Raw genomic sequence first — 16844 nt, forward strand, 5'->3', positions numbered from 1 at the left:
GACCTGATGCTAACTCTCATCTGAAGCGAGGGCTAGAACTGGGCCTGGGTGACCTGATGCTAACTCTGATCTGAAGTGAGGGCCAGAACTGGGCCTGGGCCAGGGTGACCTGATAGTAACTCTGATCTGAAGCGAGAGACAGAACTGGGTTGGAGTGACCTGATGCTAACTCTGATCTGAAGCGAAGGCCAGAACTGATGCTAACTCTGATCTGAAGCGAGGGACAGATCTGGGCCTGAGGACCTGATGCTAACTCTGATCTGAAGCGAGGGCCAGAACTGGGCCAGGGTGACCTGATGCTAACTCTCATTTGAAGCGAGGGCCAGAACTGGGCCGGGGTGACCTGTTGCTAACTCTCATCTGAAGCAAGGGCAAGAACTGGGCCTGGGTTGGGTGACCTGATGCTAACTCTGATCTGAAGCGAGGGCTAGAACTGGGCCTGGGTGACCTGATGCTAACTCTGATCTGAAGTGAGGGCCAGAACTGGGCCTGGGCCGGGGTAACCTGATAGTAACTCTGATCTGAAGCGACGGCCAGAACTGGGCCGGAGTGACCTGATGCTAACTCTGATCTGAAGCGAAGGACAGAGCTGGGCCGGAGTGACCTGATGCTAACCCTGATCTGAAGCGAGGGCAAGAACTGGGCCAGGGTGACCTGATGCTAACTCTCATTTGAAGCGAGGGCCAGAACTGGGCCGGGGTGACCTGATGCTAACTCTCATCTGAAGCAAAAGCTAGAACTGGGCCAGGGTTGGGTGACCTGATGCTAACTCTGATCTGAAGAGAGGGCTAGAACTGGGCCGGGGTGACCTGATGCTAACTCTGATCTGAAGCGAGGGCCAGAACTGGGCCTGGGTTGGGTGACCTGATGCTAACTCTGATCTGAAGCGAGGGCCAGAACTGGGCCAGGGTGACCTGATGCTAACTCTGATCTGAAGCGAGGGCCAGAACTGGGCCGGGGTGACCTGATGCTAACTCTGATCTGAAGCGAGGGCCAGAACTGGGCCGGAGTGACCTGATTCTAACTCTGATCTGAAGCGAGGGCCAGAACTGGGCCGGGGTGACCTGATGCTAACTCTGATCTGAAGCGAGGGCTAGAACTGGGCCTGGGTTGGGTGACCTGATGCTAACTCTGATCTGAAGCGAGGGCCATAACTGGGCCTGGGTTGGGTGACCTGTTGTTAACTCTGATCTGAAGTGAGGGCCAGAACTGGGCCGGAGTGACCTGCTGCTAACTCTGATCTGAAGCGAGGGCTAGAACTGGGCCTGGGTTGGGTGACCTGATGCTAACTCTGATCTGAAGCGAGGGCCAGAACTGGGCCAGGGTGACCTGATGCTAACTCTGATCTGAAGCGAGGGCCAGAACTGGGCCGGGGTGACCTGATGCTAACTCTGATCTGAAGCGAGGGCCAGAACTGGGCCGGAGTGACCTGATTCTAACTCTGATCTGAAGCGAGGGCCAGAACTGGGCCGGGGTGACCTGATGCTAACTCTGATCTGAAGCGAGGGCTAGAACTGGGCCTGGGTTGGGTGACCTGATGCTAACTCTGATCTGAAGCGAGGGCCATAACTGGGCCTGGGTTGGGTGACCTGATGTTAACTCTGATCTGAAGTGAGGGCCAGAACTGGGCCGGAGTGACCTGATGCTAACTCTGATCTGAAGCGAGGGCTAGAACTGGGCCTGGGTTGGGTGACCTGATGCTAACTCTGATCTGAAGCGAGGGCCAGATCTGGGCCTGGGTGACCTGATGCTACCTCTGATCTGAAGCGAGGGCCAGAACTGGGCCGGGGTGACCTGATGCTAACTCTGATCTGAAGCGAGGGCCAGAACTGGGCCGGAGTGACCTGATTCTAACTCTGATCTGAAGCGAGGGCCAGAACTGGGCCGGGGTGACCTGATGCTATCTCTGATCTGAAGCGAGGGCTAGAACTGGGCCTGGGTTGGGTGACCTGATGCTAACTCTGATCTGAAGCGAGGGCCATAACTGGGCCTGGGTTGGGTGACCTGATGTTAACTCTGATCTGAAGTGAGGGCCAGAACTTGGCCGGAGTGACCTGATGCTAACTCTGATCTGAAGCGAGGGCTAGAACTGGGCCTGGGTTGGGTGACCCGATGCTAACTCTGATCTGAAGCGAGGGCCAGAACTGGGCCGGAGTGACCTGATTCTAACTCTGATCTGAAGCGAGGGCCAGAACTGGGCCGGGGTGACCTGATGCTAACTCTGATCTGAAGCGAGGGCTAGAACTGGGCCTGCTTTGGGTGACCTGATGCTAACTCTGATCTGAAGCGAGGGCCAGAACTGGGCCGGGGTGACCTGATGCTAACTCTGATCTGAAGCGAGGGCCAGAACTGGGCCGGGGTGACCTGATGCTAACTCTGATCTGATTCAAGGGCCAGATCTGGGCCGGGGTGACCTGATGCTAACTCTGATCTGAAGCGAGGGCTAGAACTGGGCCTGGGTTGGGTGACCTGATGCTAACTCTGATCTGAAGCGAGGGCCAGAACTGGGCCGGAGTGACCTGATGCTAACTCTGATCTGAAGCGAGGGCTAGAACTGGGCCTGGGTTGGGTGACCCGATGCTAACTCTGATCTGAAGTGAGGGCCAGAACTGGGCCGGAGTGACCTAATGCTAACTCTGATCTGAAGCGAGGGCCAGAACTGGGCCGGAGTGACCTGATGCTAACTCTGATCTGAAGCGAGGGCTAGAACTGGGCCTGGGTTGGGTGACCCGATGCTAACTCTGATCTGAAGCGAGGGCCAGAACTGGGCCGGATTGACCTGATGCTAACTCTGATCTGAAGCGATGGCTAGAACTGGGCCGGGGTTGGGTGACCTGATGCTAACTCTGATCTGAAGCGAGGGCCAGAACTGGGCCGGGGTGACCTGATGCTAACTCTGATCTGAAGCGAGGGCCAGAACTGGGCCGGGGTGACCTGATGCTAACTCTGATCTGAAGCGAGGGCCAGAACGGGGCCTGGGTTGGGTGACCTGATGCTAACTCTGATCTGAAGCGAGGGCCAGAACTGGGCCAGGGTGACCTGATGCTAACTCTGATCTGAAGCGAGGGCCAGAACTGGGCCGGGGTGACCTGATGCTAACTCTGATCTGAAGCGAGGGCCAGAACTGGGCCGGAGTGACCTGATTCTAACTCTGATCTGAAGCGAGGGCCAGAACTGGGCCGGGGTGACCTGATGCTAACTCTGATCTGAAGCGAGGGCTAGAACTGGGCCTGGGTTGGGTGACCTGATGCTAACTCTGATCTGAAGCGAGGGCCATAACTGGGCCTGGGTTGGGTGACCTGATGTTAACTCTGATCTGAAGTGAGGGCCAGAACTGGGCCGGAGTGACCTGATGCTAACTCTGATCTGAAGCGAGGGCTAGAACTGGGCCTGGGTTGGGTGACCTGATGCTAACTCTGATCTGAAGCGAGGGCCAGAACTGGGCCAGGGTGACCTGATGCTACCTCTGATCTGAAGCGAGGGCCAGAACTGGGCCGGGGTGACCTGATGCTAACTCTGATCTGAAGCGAGGGCCAGAACTGGGCCGGAGTGACCTGATTCTAACTCTGATCTGAAGCGAGGGCCAGAACTGGGCCGGGGTGACCTGATGCTATCTCTGATCTGAAGCGAGGGCTAGAACTGGGCCTGGGTTGGGTGACCTGATGCTAACTCTGATCTGAAGCGAGGGCCATAACTGGGCCTGGGTTGGGTGACCTGATGTTAACTCTGATCTGAAGTGAGGGCCAGAACTTGGCCGGAGTGACCTGATGCTAACTCTGATCTGAAGCGAGGGCTAGAACTGGGCCTGGGTTGGGTGACCCGATGCTAACTCTGATCTGAAGCGAGGGCCAGAACGGGGCCGGAGTGACCTGATTCTAACTCTGATCTGAAGCGAGGGCCAGAACTGGGCCGGGGTGACCTGATGCTAACTCTGATCTGAAGCGAGGGCTAGAACTGGGCCTGCTTTGGGTGACCTGATGCTAACTCTGATCTGAAGCGAGGGCCAGAACTGGGCCGGGGTGACCTGATGCTAACTCTGATCTGAAGCGAGGGCCAGAACTGGGCCGGGGTGACCTGATGCTAACTCTGATCTGATTCAAGGGCCAGATCTGGGCCGGGGTGACCTGATGCTAACTCTGATCTGAAGCGAGGGCTAGAACTGGGCCTGGGTTGGGTGACCTGATGCTAACTCTGATCTGAAGCGAGGGCCAGAACTGGGCCGGAGTGACCTGATGCTAACTCTGATCTGAAGCGAGGGCTAGAACTGGGCCTGGGTTGGGTGACCCGATGCTAACTCTGATCTGAAGGGAGGGCCAGAACTGGGCCGGAGTGACCTAATGCTAACTCTGATCTGAAGCGAGGGCCAGAACTGGGCCGGAGTGACCTGATGCTAACTCTGATCTGAAGCGAGGGCTAGAACTGGGCCTGGGTTGGGTGACCCGATGCTAACTCTGATCTGAAGCGAGGGCCAGAACTGGGCCGGATTGACCTGATGCTAACTCTGATCTGAAGCGATGGCTAGAACTGGGCCGGGGTTGGGTGACCTGATGCTAACTCTGATCTGAAGCGAGGGCCAGAACTGGGCCGGGGTGACCTGATGCTAACTCTGATCTGAAGCGAGGGCCAGAACTGGGCCGGGGTGACCTGATGCTAACTCTGATCTGAAGCGAGGGCCAGAACGGGGCCGGAGCGACCTGATTCTAACTCTGATCTGAAGCGAGGGCCAGAACTGGGCCGGGGTGACCTGATGCTAACTCTGATCTGAAGCGAGGGCTAGAACTGGGCCTGCTTTGGGTGACCTGATGCTAACTCTGATCTGAAGCGAGGGCCAGAACTGGGCCGGAGTGACCTGATTCTAACTCTGATCTGAAGCAAGGGCCAGAACTGGGCCGGGGTGACCTGATGCTAACTCTGATCTGAAGCGAGGGCTAGAACTGGGCCTGGGTTGGGTGACCTGATGCTAACTCTGATCTGAAGCGAGGGCCAGAACTGGGCCTGGGTTGGGTGACCTGATGTTAACTCTGATCTGAAGTGAGGGCCAGAACTGGGCCGGAGTGACCTGATGCTAACTCTGATCTGAAGCGAGGGCCAGAACTGGGCTGGAGTGACCTGATGCTAACTCTGATCTGAAGCGAGGGCTAGAACTGGGCCTGGGTTGGGTGACCCGATGCTAACTCTGATCTGAAGCGAGGGCCAGAACTGGGCCGGATTGACCTGATGCTAACTCTGATCTGAAGCGATGGCTAGAACTGGGCCGGGGTGACCTGATGCTAACTCTGATCTGAAGCGAGGGCCAGAACTGGGCCGGAGTGACCTGATGCTAACTCTGATCTGAAGCGAGGGCCAGAACTGGGCCGGAGTGACCTGATGCTAAGTCTAAACTGAAGCGAGGGCCAGAACTGGGCCGGATTGACCTGATGCTAACTCTGATCTGAAGCGAGGGCCAGAACTGGGCCGGATTGACCTGATGATAACTCTGATCTGAAGCGAGGGCCAGAACTGGGCTGGAGTGACCTGATGCTAACTCTGATCTGAAGCGAGGGCCAGAACTGGGCCGGATTGACCTGATGCTATCTCTGATCTGAAGCGAGGGCCAGAACTGGGCCGGAGTGACCTGATGCTAACTCTGATCTGAAGCGAGGGCCAGAACTGGGCCGGAGTGACCTGATTCTAACTCTGATCTGAAGCGAGGGCCAGAACTGGGCCGGGGTGACCTGATGCTAACTCTGATCTGAAGCGAGGGCTAGAACTGGGCCTGGGTTGGGTGACCTGATGCTAACTCTGATCTGAAGCGAGGGCCAGAACTGGGCCTGGGTTGGGTGACCGGATGTTAACTCTGATCTGAAGTGAGGGCCAGAACTGGGCCGGAGTGACCTGATGCTAACTCTGATCTGAAGCGAGGGCCAGAACTGGGCCGGAGTGACCTGATGCTAACTCTGATCTGAAGCGAGGGCTAGAACTGGGCCTGGGTTGGGTGACCCGATGCTAACTCTGATCTGAAGCGAGGGCCAGAACTGGGCCGGATTGACCTGATGCTAACTCTGATCTGAAGCGATGGCTAGAACTGGGCCGGGGGGAACCTGATGCTAACTCTGATCTGAAGCGAGGGCCAGAACTGGGCCGGAGTGACCTGATGCTAACTCTGATCTGAAGCGAGGGCCAGAACTGGGCCGGAGTGACCTGATGCTAAGTCTGATCTGAAGCGAGGGCCAGAACTGGGCCGGATTGACCTGATGCTAACTCTGATCTGAAGCGAGGGCCAGAACTGGGCCGGATTGACCTGATGATAGCTCTGATCTGAAGCGAGGGCCAGAACTGGGCTGGAGTGACCTGATGCTAACTCTGATCTGAAGCGAGGGCCAGAACTGGGCCGGATTGACCTGATGCTATCTCTGATCTGAAGCGAGGGCCAGAACTGGGCCGGAGTGACCTGATGCTAAGTCTGATCTGAAGCGAGGGCCAGAACTGGGCCGGGGTGACCTGATGCTAACTCTGATCTGAAGCGAGGGCCAGAACTGGGTCTGGGCCAGGGTGACCTGATGCTAACTCTGATCTGAAGCGAGGGCCAGAACTGGGCCGGGGTGACCTGATGCTAACTCTGATCTGAAACGAGGGCCACAACTGGGCCGGGGTGACCTGCTGATAACTCTGATCTGAAGCGAGGGCCAGAACTGGGCCGGAGTGACCTGATTCTAACTCTGATCTGAAGCGAGGGCCAGAACTTGGCCGGGGTGACCTGATGCTAACTCTGATCTGAAGCGAGGGCTAGAACTGGGCCTGGGTTGGGTGACCTGATGTTAACTCTGATCTGAAGTGAGGGCCAGAACTGGGCCGGAGTGACCTGATGCTAACTCTGATCTGAAGCGAGGGCCAGAACTGGGCCGGAGTGACCTGATGCTAACTCTGATCTGAAGCGAGGGCTAGAACTGGGCCTGGGTGGGGTGACCCGATGCTAACTCTGATCTGAAGCGAGGGCCAGAACTGGGCCGGATTGACCTGATGCTAACTCTGATCTGAAGCGATGGCTAGAACTGGGCCGGGGTGACCTGATGCTAACTCTGATCTGAAGCGAGGGCCAGAACTGGGCCGGAGTGACCTGATGCTAACTCTGATCTGAAGCGAGGGCCAGAACTGGGCCGGAGTGACCTGATGCTAAGTCTGATCTGAAGCGAGGGCCAGAACTGGGCCGGATTGACCTGATGCTAACTCTGATCTGAAGCGAGGGCCAGAACTGGGCCGGATTGACCTGATGATAGCTCTGATCTGAAGCGAGGGCCAGAACTGGGCTGGAGTGACCTGATGCTAACTCTGATCTGAAGCGAGGGCCAGAACTGGGCCGGATTGACCTGATGCTATCTCTGATCTGAAGCGAGGGCCAGAACTGGGCCGGAGTGACCTGATGCTAAGTCTGATCTGAAGCGAGGGCCAGAACTGGGCCGGGGTGACCTGATGCTAACTCTGATCTGAAGCGAGGGCCAGAACTGGGTCTGGGCCAGGGTGACCTGATGCTAACTCTGATCTGAAGCGAGGGCCAGAACTGGGCCGGGGTGACCTGATGCTAACTCTGATCTGAAGCGAGGGCCAGAACTGGGCCGGAGTGACCTGATTCTAACTCTGATCTGAAGCGAGGGCCAGAACTGGGCCGGGGTGACCTGATGCTAACTCTGATCTGAAGCGAGGGCTAGAACTGGGCCTGGGTTGGGTGACCTGATGCTAACTCTGATCTGAAGCGAGGGCCATAACTGGGCCTGGGTTGGGTGACCTGATGTTAACTCTGATCTGAAGTGAGGGCCAGAACTGGGCCGGAGTGACCTGATGCTAACTCTGATCTGAAGCGAGGGCTAGAACTGGGCCTGGGTTGGGTGACCTGATGCTAACTCTGATCTGAAGCGAGGGCCAGAACTGGGCCAGGGTGACCTGATGCTAACTCTGATCTGAAGCGAGGGCCAGAACTGGGCCGGGGTGACCTGATGCTAACTCTGATCTGAAGCGAGGGCCAGAACTGGGCCGGAGTGACCTGATTCTAACTCTGATCTGAAGCGAGGGCCAGAACTGGGCCGGGGTGACCTGATGCTAACTCTTATCTGAAGGGAGGGCTAGAACTGGGCCTGGGTTGGGTGACCTGATGCTAACTCTGATCTGAAGCGAGGGCCATAACTGGGCCTGGGTTGGGTGACCTGATGTTAACTCTGATCTGAAGTGAGGGCCAGAACTGGGCCGGAGTGACCTAATGCTAACTCTGATCTGAAGCGAGGGCCAGAACTGGGCCGGAGTGACCTGATGCTAACTCTGATCTGAAGCGAGGGCCAGAACTGGGCCGGGGTGACCTGATGCTAACTCTGATCTGATTCAAGGGCCAGAACTGGGCCGGGGTGACCTGATGCTAACTCTGATCTGAAGCGAGGGCTAGAACTGGGCCTGGGTTGGGTGACCTGATGCTAACTCTGATCTGAAGCGAGGGCCAGAACTGGGCCGGAGTGACCTGATGCTAACTCTGATCTGAAGCGAGGGCTAGAACTGGGCCTGGGTTGGGTGACCCGATGCTAACTCTGATCTGAAGTGAGGGCCAGAACTGGGCCGGAGTGACCTAATGCTAACTCTGATCTGAAGCGAGGGCCAGAACTGGGCCGGAGTGACCTGATGCTAACTCTGATCTGAAGCGAGGGCTAGAACTGGGCCTGGGTTGGGTGACCCGATGCTAACTCTGATCTGAAGAGATGGCCAGAACTGGGCCGGATTGACCTGATGCTAACTCTGATCTGAAGCGATGGCTAGAACTGGGCCGGGGTTGGGTGACCTGATGCTAACTCTGATATGAAGCGAGGGCCAGAACTGGGTCGGGGTGACCTGATGCTAACTCTGATCTGAAGCGAGGGCCAGAACTGGGCCGGGGTGACCTGATGCTAACTCTGATCTGAAGCGAGGGCCAGAACGGGGCCGGAGTGACCTGATTCTAACTCTGATCTGAAGCGAGGGCCAGAACTGGGCCGGGGTGACCTGATGCTAACTCTGATCTGAAGCGAGGGCTAGAACTGGGCCTGCTTTGGGTGACCTGATGCTAACTCTGATCTGAAGCGAGGGCCAGAACTGGGCCGGGGTGACCTGATGCTAACTCTGATCTGAAGCGAGGGCCAGAACTGGGCCGGGGTGACCTGATGCTAACTCTGATCTGAAGCGAGGGCCAGAACTGGGCCGGAGTGACCTGATTCTAACTCTGATCTGAAGCAAGGGCCAGAACTGGGCCGGGGTGACCTGATGCTAACTCTGATCTGAAGCGAGGGCTAGAACTGGGCCTGGGTTGGGTGACCTGATGCTAACTCTGATCTGAAGCGAGGGCCAGAACTGGGCCTGGGTTGGGTGACCTGATGTTAACTCTGATCTGAAGTGAGGGCCAGAACTGGGCCGGAGTGACCTGATGCTAACTCTGATCTGAAGCGAGGGCCAGAACTGGGCCGGAGTGACCTGATGCTAACTCTGATCTGAAGCGAGGGCTAGAACTGGGCCTGGGTTGGGTGACCCGATGCTAACTCTGATCTGAAGCGAGGGCCAGAACTGGGCCGGATTGACCTGATGCTAACTCTGATCTGAAGCGATGGCTAGAACTGGGCCGGGGTGACCTGATGCTAACTCTGATCTGAAGCGAGGGCCAGAACTGGGCCGGAGTGACCTGATGCTAACTCTGATCTGAAGCGAGGGCCAGAACTGGGCCGGAGTGACCTGATGCTAAGTCTAAACTGAAGCGAGGGCCAGAACTGGGCCGGATTGACCTGATGCTAACTCTGATCTGAAGCGAGGGCCAGAACTGGGCCGGATTGACCTGATGATAACTCTGATCTGAAGCGAGGGCCAGAACTGGGCTGGAGTGACCTGATGCTAACTCTGATCTGAAGCGAGGGCCAGAACTGGGCCGGATTGACCTGATGCTATCTCTGATCTGAAGCGAGGGCCAGAACTGGGCCGGAGTGACCTGATGCTAACTCTGATCTGAAGCGAGGGCCAGAACTGGGCCGGAGTGACCTGATTCTAACTCTGATCTGAAGCGAGGGCCAGAACTGGGCCGGTGTGACCTGATGCTAACTCTGATCTGAAGCGAGGGCTAGAACTGGGCCTGGGTTGGGTGACCTGATGCTAACTCTGATCTGAAGCGAGGGCCAGAACTGGGCCTGGGTTGGGTGACCTGATGTTAACTCTGATCTGAAGTGAGGGCCAGAACTGGGCCGGAGTGACCTGATGCTAACTCTGATCTGAAGCGAGGGCCAGAACTGGGCCGGAGTGACCTGATGCTAACTCTGATCTGAAGCGAGGGCTAGAACTGGGCCTGGGTTGGGTGACTCGATGCTAACTCTGATCTGAAGCGAGGGCCAGAACTGGGCCGGATTGACCTGATGCTAACTCTGATCTGAAGCGATGGCTAGAACTGGGCCGGGGTGACCTGATGCTAACTCTGATCTGAAGCGAGGGCCAGAACTGGGCCGGAGTGACCTGATGCTAACTCTGATCTGAAGCGAGGGCCAGAACTGGGCCGGAGTGACCTGATGCTAAGTCTGATCTGAAGCGAGGGCCAAAACTGGGCCGGATTGACCTGATGCTAACTCTGATCTGAAGCGAGGGCCAGAACTGGGCCGGATTGACCTGATGATAGCTCTGATCTGAAGCGAGGGCCAGAACTGGGCTGGAGTGACCTGATGCTAACTCTGATCTGAAGCGAGGGCCAGAACTGGGCCGGATTGACCTGATGCTATCTCTGATCTGAAGCGAGGGCCAGAACTGGGCCGGAGTGACCTGATGCTAAGTCTGATCTGAAGCGAGGGCCAGAACTGGGCCGGGGTGACCTGATGCTAACTCTGATCTGAAGCGAGGGCCAGAACTGGGTCTGGGCCAGGGTGACCTGATGCTAACTCTGATCTGAAGCGAGGGCCAGAACTGGGCCTGGGTTGGGTGACCTGATGCTAACTCTGATCTGAAGCGATGGCTAGAACTGGGCCGGGGTGACCTGATGCTAACTCTGATCTGAAGCGAGGGCCAGAACTGGGCCTGGGTTGGGTGACCTGATGCTAACTCTGATCTGAAGCGATGGCTAGAACTGGGCCGGGGTGACCTGATGCTAACTCTGATCTGAAGCGAGGGCCAGAACTGGGCCAGATTGACCTGATGCTAACTCTGATCTGAAGCGAGGGACAGAACTGGGCCGGGGTGACCTGATGCTAACTCTGATCTGAAGCGAGGGACAGAACTGGGCCGGAGTGACCTGATGCTAAGTCTGATCTGAAGCGAGGTGCCAGAACTGGGCCGGATTGACCTGATGCTAACTCTGATCTGAAGCGAGGGCCAGAACTGGGCCTGCTTTGGGTGACCTGATGCTAACTCTGATCTGAAGCGAGGGCCAGAACTGGGCCGGGGTGACCTGATGCTAACTCTGATCTGAAGCGTGGGCCAGAACTGGGCCGGGGTGACCTGATGCTAACTCTGATCTGAAGCGAGGGCCAGAACTGGGCCGGAGTGACCTGATTCTAACTCTGATCTGAAGCAAGGGCCAGAACTGGGCCGGGGTGACCTGATGCTAACTCTGATCTGAAGCGAGGGCTAGAACTGGGCCTGGGTTGGGTGACCTGATGCTAACTCTGATCTGAAGCGAGGGCCAGAACTGGGCCTGGGTTGGGTGACCTGATGTTAACTCTGATCTGAAGTGAGGGCCAGAACTGGGCCGGAGTGACCTGATGCTAACTCTGATCTGAAGCGAGGGCCAGAACTGGGCCGGAGTGACCTGATGCTAACTCTGATCTGAAGCGAGGGCTAGAACTGGGCCTGGGATGGGTGACCCGATGCTAACTCTGATCTGAAGCGAGGGCCAGAACTGGGCCGGATTGACCTGATGCTAACTCTGATCTGAAGCGATGGCCAGAACTGGGCCGGCGTGACCTGATGCTAACTCTGATCTGACGCGAGGGCCAGAACTGGGCCGGAGTGACCTGATGCTAACTCTGATCTGAAGCGAGGGCCAGAACTGGGCCGGAGTGACCTGATGCTAAGTCTAAACTGAAGCGAGGGCCAGAACTGGGCCGGATTGACCTGATGCTGACTCTGATCTGAAGCGAGGGCCAGAACTGGGCCGGATTGACCTGATGATAACTCTGATCTGAAGCGAGGGCCAGAACTGGGCTGGAGTGACCTGATGCTAACTCTGATCTGAAGCGAGGGCCAGAACTGGGCCGGATTGACCTGATGCTATCTCTGATCTGAAGCGAGGGCCAGTCCTGGGCCGGAGTGACCTGATGCTACCTCTGATCTGAAGCGAGGGCCAGAACTGGGCCGGAGTGACCTGATTCTAACTCTGATCTGAAGCGAGGGCCAGAACTGGGCCGGGGTGACCTGATGCTAACTCTGATCTGAAGCGAGGGCTAGAACTGGGCCTGGGTTGGGTGACCTGATGCTAACTCTGATCTGAAGCGAGGGCCAGAACTGGGCCTGGGTTGGGTGACCTGATGTTAACTCTGATCTGAAGTGAGGGCCAGAACTGGGCCGGAGTGACCTGATGCTAACTCTGATCTGAAGCGAGGGCCAGAACTGGGCCGGAGTGACCTGATGCTAACTCTGATCTGAAGCGAGGGCTAGAACTGGGCCTGGGTTGGGTGACCCGATGCTAACTCTGATCTGAAGCGAGGGCCAGAACTGGGCCGGATTGACCTGATGCTAACTCTGATCTGAAGCGATGGCTAGAACTGGGCCGGGGTGACCTGATGCTAACTCTGATCTGAAGCGAGGGCCAGAACTGGGCCGGAGTGACCTGATGCTAACTCTGATCTGAAGCGAGGGCCAGAACTGGGCCGGAGTGACCTGATGCTAAGTCTGATCTGAAGCGAGGGCCAGAACTGGGCCGGATTGACCTGATGCTAACTCTGATCTGAAGCGAGGGCCAGAACTGGGCCGGATTGACCTGATGATAGCTCTGATCTGAAGCGAGGGCCAGAACTGGGCTGGAGTGACCTGATGCTAACTCTGATCTGAAGCGAGGGCCAGAACTGGGCCGGATTGACCTGATGCTATCTCTGATCTGAAGCGAGGGCCAGAACTGGGCCGGAGTGAGCTGATGCTAAGTCTGATCTGAAGCGAGGGCCAGAACTGGGCCGGGGTGACCTGATGCTAACTCTGATCTGAAGCGAGGGCCAGAACTGGGTCTGGGCCTGGGTGACCTGATGCTAACTCTGATCTGAAGCGAGGGCCAGAACTGGGCCGGGGTGACCTGATGCTAACTCTGATCTGAAACGAGGGCCACAACTGGGCCGGGGTGACCTGATGATAACTCTGATCTGAAGCGAGGGCCAGAACTGGGCCGGAGTGACCTGATTCTAACTCTGATCTGAAGCGAGGGCCAGAACTGGGCCTGGTGACCTGATGCTAACTCTGATCTGAAGCGAGGGCTAGAACTGGGCCTGGGTTGGGTGACCTGATGTTAACTCTGATCTGAAGTGAGGGCCAGAACTGGGCCGGAGTGACCTGATGCTAACTCTGATCTGAAGCGAGGGCCAGAACTGGGCCGGAGTGACCTGATGCTAACTCTGATCTGAAGCGAGGGCTAGAACTGGGCCTGGGTTGGGTGACCCGATGCTAACTCTGATCTGAAGCGAGGGCCAGAACTGGGCCGGATTGACCTGATGCTAACTCTGATCTGAAGCGTGGGCCAGAACTGGGCCGGAGTGACCTGATGCTAACTCTGATCTGAAGCGAGGGCCAGAACTGGGCCGAAGTGACCTGATGCTAAGTCTGATCTGAAGCGAGGGCCAGAACTGGGCCGGATTGACCTGATGCTAACTCTGATCTGAAGCGAGGGCCAGAACTGGGCCGGATTGACCTGATGATAGCTCTGATCTGAAGCGAGGGCCAGAACTGGGCTGGAGTGGCCTGATGCTAACTCTGATCTGAAGCGAGGGCCAGAACTGGGCCGGATTGACCTGATGCTATCTCTGATCTGAAGCGAGGGCCAGAACTGGGCCGGAGTGACCTGATGCTAACTCTGATCTGAAGCGAGGGCCAGAACTGGGCCTGGTTTGGGTGACCTGATGCTAACTCTGATCTGAAGCGAGGGCCAGAACTGGGTCTGGGCCAGGGTGACCTGATGCTAACTCTGATCTGAAGCGAGGGCCAGAACTGGGCCTGGGTTGGGTGACCTGATGCTAACTCTGATCTGAAGCGATGGCTAGAACTGGGCCGGGGTGACCTGATGCTAACTCTGATCTGAAGCGAGGGCCAGAACTGGGCCTGGGTTGGGTGACCTGATGCTAACTCTGATCTGAAGCGATGGCTAGAACTGGGCCGGGGTGACCTGATGCTATCTCTGATCTGAAGCGAGGGCCAGAACTGGGCCAGATTGACCTGATGCTAACTCTGATCTGAAGCGAGGGACAGAACTGGGCCGGGGTGACCTGATGCTAACTCTGATCTGAAGCGAGGGACAGAACTGGGCCGGAGTGACCTGATGCTAAGTCTGATCTGAAGCGAGGGCCAGAACTGGGCCGGATTGACCTGATGCTAACTCTGATCTGAAGCGAGGGCCAGAACTGGGCCGGATTGACCTGATGCTAACTCTGATCTGAAGCGAGGGCCAGAACTGGGCCGGAGTGACCTGATGCTAACTCTGATCTGAAGCGAGGGCCAGAACTGGGCCTGGTTTGGGTGACCTGATGCTAACTCTGATCTGAAGCGAGGGCCAGAACTGGGCCGGATTGACCTGATGCTAACTCTGATCTGAAGCGAGGGCCAGAACTGGGCCGGATTGACCTGATGCTAACTCTGATCTGAAGCGAGGGCCAGAACTGGGCTGGAGTGACCTGATGCTAACTCTGATCTGAAGCGAGGGCCAGAACTGGGCTGGAGTGACCTGATGCTAACTCTGATCTGAAGCGAGGGCCAGAACTGGGCCGGATTGACCTGATGCTAACTCTGATCTGAAGCGATGGCTAGAACTGGGCCGGGGTGACCTGATGCTAACTCTGATCTGAAGTGAGGGCCAGAACTGGGCCGGAGTGACCTGATGCTAACTCTGATCTGAAGCGAGGGCCAGAACTGGGCCGGAGTGACCTGATGCTAAGTGTGATCTGAAGCGAGGGCCAGAACTGGGCCGGATTGACCTGATGCTAACTCTGATCTGAAGCGAGGGCCAGAACTGGGCCGGATTGACCTGATGCTAACTCTGATCTGAAGCGAGGGCCAGAACTGGGCTGGAGTGACCTGATGCTAACTCTGATCTGAAGCGAGGGCCAGAACTGGGGCCGGATTGACCTGATGCTAACTCTGATCTGAAGCGAGGGCCAGAACTGGGCCGGAGTGACCTGATGCTAAGTCTGATCTGAAGCGAGGGCCAGAACTGGGCCGGATTGACCTGATGCTAACTCTGATCTGAAGCGAGGGACAGAACTGGGCCTGGGTTGGGTGACCTGATGCTAACTCTGATCTGAAGCGAGGGCCAGAACTGGGCCGGAGTGACTTGATGCTAACTCTGATCTGAAGCGAGGGCCAGAACTGGGCCGGATTGACCTGATGCTAACTCTGATCTGAAGCGAGGGCCAGAACTGGGCCTGGGGACCTGAGGTATAATAAATATAGTACAGTGAAAATAAGCCCTCAAATTGTCTCTACTTTTGCATAGTTTTTTAAACTGAATGTTATCAGAACTTCAACCAAAACCTAATATTAGATATTTAAAAAAAAACTAATAAAGCTATGAAACACCTAATTAACCTTTTGTGAAAAAGTAATTGCCCTCTTTACACTCAATAACTGGTGGTGCCACCTTTAGCTGCAATGACTCCAACCAAACACTTCCTGTAGTTGTTGATCAGTCTCTCACATGTCTGTGGAGTAATTTTGGCCCACTCTGCCATGCAGGACTGCATTTATTCCGGTTTGTAATGAAGAATTTATTCTTAACTGACTTTCCTGGTTATACTTTTTCCAACATACACTGTGAATGTTTAAAGGATGTATTCAATATAGTAGAAAAAAAACAAATGTGTGTGTTAATAGTTTAAGCAGACTGTCTTTGTCTATTGTTGTGACTTAGATGAAGATCAGATAAAATGTTATGACCAATTTATACCAATTTATACCGAAATACCTTCCAAAGGGTTCACATACTTTTTATTGCCACTGTAACACATTACATCTGGTAAAAGATAATACAAAGAAAAACCAACCATTTATTTGTATTTTATCTTCATATTTGAAATGCAAGAGAAAGGCCATAATGTATTATTTCAGCGCAATTGCAATTTCGATTTTGGCCACTAGATGGCAGCAGTGTATGTGCAAAGTTCTAGACTAATGCAATGAACCATTGCATTTCTGTTCAAAGTTTGTATTAAGACTGCCCAAATGTGCCTAAATTGTTAATTAATAACTTGTCATGTTCAAAACTGTGCACTCTCCTCAACCAATAACATGGTATTATTTCACAGTAAGCTACTGTAAATTGGACAGTGCAGTTCGATTAACAAGAATTTAAGCTTTCTGCCAATATCAGATATGTCTATGTCCTGGGAAAATGTCTTCTAACTTACAACCTCATGCTAATCGCATTAGCCCACGTTAAACCAACTGTCCCGCAGGGGACCCACCAATCCTGATGTCATCCAGGTCCTTGGGCAGCGAAGCCCAAACCCTATGCTTGACCGTTGGTACAGTATGAAGTCCAGTGTTCTGCTTTCGCAAGACATTATAGGACCCATCTCGTCCAAAAGGTTGACTCAAGTTTTCCAAAAAGCATCTGGAAGCACCTGGATGATCATCAAGATTCTTGGAAATATGTTCTATAGACAGATTAGTCAAAAGTATAACTTTTTGGACGATAT

This window comes from Oncorhynchus clarkii, chromosome 8, assembly GCF_045791955.1.
Source record: "Oncorhynchus clarkii lewisi isolate Uvic-CL-2024 chromosome 8, UVic_Ocla_1.0, whole genome shotgun sequence".
In the NCBI taxonomy this organism is placed as follows: Eukaryota; Metazoa; Chordata; class Actinopteri; order Salmoniformes; family Salmonidae; genus Oncorhynchus; species Oncorhynchus clarkii.